The sequence below is a fragment of the Bison bison genome, unplaced genomic scaffold (assembly GCF_000754665.1).
Source record: "Bison bison bison isolate TAMUID 2011002044 unplaced genomic scaffold, Bison_UMD1.0 scf7180017857779, whole genome shotgun sequence".
NCBI classification, from domain to species: Eukaryota; Metazoa; Chordata; class Mammalia; order Artiodactyla; family Bovidae; genus Bison; species Bison bison.
Window position 1 is genome coordinate 4,279 of NW_011488352.1, and position 3,719 is coordinate 7,997.

Here is a 3,719-nt window from a genome sequence, read left to right on the forward strand (position 1 = left end):
AGGAGGGAGCCTTGAACAGTGCAGGCTCTGGATCTTTCTAGACCCTGTCTAACCACTCTCACTGTGACTACAGATTAGTCTCTTCACCTCTGTGGACCTCTGTTTCCTCCACTGTACTACATGGAAGTCACAATTTTAACCTTTTATGAATATAAAACATCTAAGGGTCTTACTCAAAACATTGTCACATAGACTTTTCATCTCACTCTGAAGAAGGAAAAGTGTGTACTGGTTAAAGACTCTATTGCCTAAGATCTGGAACTTAAATTAACAGTAATGTCTAATACTTGAGCACATGTACTTCTCTTCCTGATTGTGCAATAAATGGCAGGAAGTGAAAAAGGGAACATTCTTAATGCTCAAGTTAAGTCAGAGGCTCATTAAGGATATACATTAGATGTGAATAAGTGTGGGAAAGTAGAAAGTTAACCAAATTTAAGCCTACACAATCTGCATTTGATGTCCTACCAAACGCCAAAATACTGTGCTCAGAGAATTAAACCAACAACTTACTTTGGGTATTGTAGTAAAAGTCAACCCAAGCATAGCATATGTTAATATTTAATATTTTAAAAAAGTCTTCAAAAAAAATAAAAAATAAAAAAAGTCTTCAGACAAACCCTACAGCATTTATTGAGAATATATCTGATAGTTTATATGGCAATGCTTACGTCCTCCATGAGGCTATAAACTCCATGAGAACCCTTTTACCATTACTCTCCCCCGACCCCTCCTCTTGAGCCACTTTGGGAAAGAATAGGGAAAGGTTGTAAATGTTTCCTTCACTAGTATGCAAGCATTCATTTGACAAACTCTTATTGAGCAATTAGTGTGGAGTTAAGCAAGGCTTGGGGGATTTAAAAAAAGACAGGGCTTTTGGTCTCGAGAAATTCACAGTTCCAATAAGGAGACAGTACAAAAATACTTATTTTTCTAAGTTCTTGTTCAATTTTAGAGTCATTCGCAGAAGCTCTAAGAAAGCACGTTAGAGAGGGCAAGGAGGGTCAGAAAGGTCGTTGGGGGAATTTCCTGGGGTGGGGGGTGACACTAGCCAGACGACGTGGGGTCAAGGATTGAGGCCAGTGAATTTCAGGACCCTTCCTGCACCAGCAGGAATTCCTGTTCCCTCACCAATAGCATCACAAAACTGAAGTCTAATGTCAACTAGGCTGCCCTTCCGGGTCTAGAACTTGGAAACTGAGAACCTAGGGCAAAAAGACCTGGCTGTCGCAGATGTACTACCGGCAGCCGGACAGTCCGGTTGAGTTCAAAGAGGGGCGGGGCAGGTTCGGAGCTGGGTCGGCTGTGCGGGAGCCGAAGCCGGCCGGACCAGCCCCTGGAGGCTGGCGCAGGAGCCCGGCCAAGATTGGTTGTGTTCGTGCGTCGACCTCTCTTCATAGGCCGCGCAGGGCTACTCGCGGGACTTTGATTGGTTCCCCGAGCGCTGAGCAGTCATTGGCTGCGGTGGGTCGTCAGGACAACTGAGAGGAAAAAGAACAGGGGTGTTGGGCCTGGCGGGCAAACCTGGGCTGCGGGCTACTGGGTGGTTCCGCGGGGCAGTGTTCAGACCGCTACGGGGCCCAGGCGCCCGGGGTTCACATTGCAACTCCAGGAGGTGCCTGAGCCAGCAGGCCGGCGAGGAGTAGCGGCCAGTGAGACCCGGCGGGCCAAGGCCATGGGCTGCTTCTTCTCCAAGAGGCGGAAGGCTGAGAAGGAGTCGCAGCCGGAGGACGAGGAAGTGCAGCCGAAGCAGTACAGCTGGGACCAGCGCGAGAAGGTAGAGTCCCTTAGCGGCTGGTCTCAGTCCTGCTGAGCAGCTCGGCGAGGGTCCCCCGCGGCCAGCATCGCTAAGGGGGCGGGCCCAGCAGCTGCTGCTCTTGCGCGCGTGCTCTTTCCCGCAAGTTGTTGAAGTCGAAGTGAATGACTTTTGGGAGAGCCGTGAAATTGAACGCTAGAGAAGGCTTCAAGGAGGGCGGTGCAGCTCTGGATGGGGCCCTAGAGCTCATTGTCCAGGCAGTTGAACACTGCGGGCTTTCCCTCCTCTCTGCATCCTGCTCTCCGGTCCAAGAATGGACTCCAGAGAAGGAAGGAGAACCTGGAATGCCCCAAATCACGTCTGCTCATTTCACTTGCAGCGCCGAGCAGGGTTTTGTCCAGTCCTCGAGTTACACTTGGGACTGATCTCATCTCTTTTGCGGCTTATGTTCTTTCTGTGGCTGTTTTCTCTTTTGTCTGCCCTAGTCAGTAAATCTCTGGTGCCTCCTGATATATTCCACTGCAGAATTTTCTCAATGATGAAGTGGACCATTTGACATATACAGCCCTGCTTTCCCTCCTCTTCCCCGAAAGGAATGATGAAAATCAAATCAGTCTTTGGAATGTGTGTTAAGACTGTAAGGTGAAAATAACCTACATAAGCTAGGCAGTATTTTACTGTTGAATGAGTGAAAATGTCCTTATTTTTACTTTTCCCTATAGCCAGAAACGAAAAACCTTTGAACACGTCCACTACCTTTGAACAGTTTTAGTCTTACACAAAACACACTTAGTCATAAATTTCATAATGCTTCCTCTTTCTACATAGTTCTCCATTTATGTTTAGAAAAATACTTTGATAGATCCATTAATTTTTTTCTCTTCCAAACAAAATGATAAGAAGTTTTAAATGAGTGTTATGAACAGTTAATACAACTCCTTGCTTAATGAAACATATCTTTATCAATGAATGCTTTATAGTAAATGTTTTATTAATGATTTGTTTTCATAGACCATCCTACATGATTTCCAGTCCCCCGCAGAATTTATTCACATGAACTCGGTTCTCCAAGTGTCAGATTTTAAAAATTGGACGCTTTTTTACAGACTTCTCAGCCCCATCTTTCTGCCCCTGCTTCACAGGGTTCCATAGTCGGTTTATTCTATTTTATCCATACTTGATAGCTGCATTTTTTAAATTATTTATTTTAATTGATTGATAATTGCTTTACAATATCGGTTTGCTTTCTGTGATAATCAACATGAACTAGCCATAGGTGTACATATGTCCCCTCTCTCTTGAACCTCCCTCCCACCTCCCACCCTTTCCCACCCCTCTAGGGCCTTACAGAGCCTGGGTTTGAGTTCCCTGAATCATACAGCAAATTTCCATTGGGATAGCAGCATTTTATAACGTAGGAGTGGAAAGTACTGTACTTTCTGTCTGAAAGCAAGCCCTTTTAAAAATCTTTTATACTGTTAGAGAATTGCCAGCTTACATTTTGAGACAACAGAGATACCACATTTCCCAACATTGCTTTTTCTTTTTGGAATATTTTGTTCTTTTGGAATTACTAAGAATTCATTCTTGGGCCCCTCTAATTTATGATGACCTGCTAAGGTTGTATATGATTTTAAAGTTTTTTTTCTGCTCCTTAACTCATGAGCTCGATATGGGTAGTGTGCATATGGTCTATATTAATCCAGTGATACTTTTATTGAGTTTAGCATGGTCTTGCTTGCTTGTAGAAGATTTTAATTGTACCTTAAAAGAAACAGGATGTAAATATAGCCCAGAGAACATGAATGAGATATATTAAAGGTATATAAACAGAATGGTTTGTATTAAAAGTTTAGATCTCTGTAATATGATCATGAAATATAAACAATTTTAAAGTTACATCATACAATTACCATTAAACTTGTAAGACTTAGCTGTAAAAACAAAGTGCATTGCCTGAAAA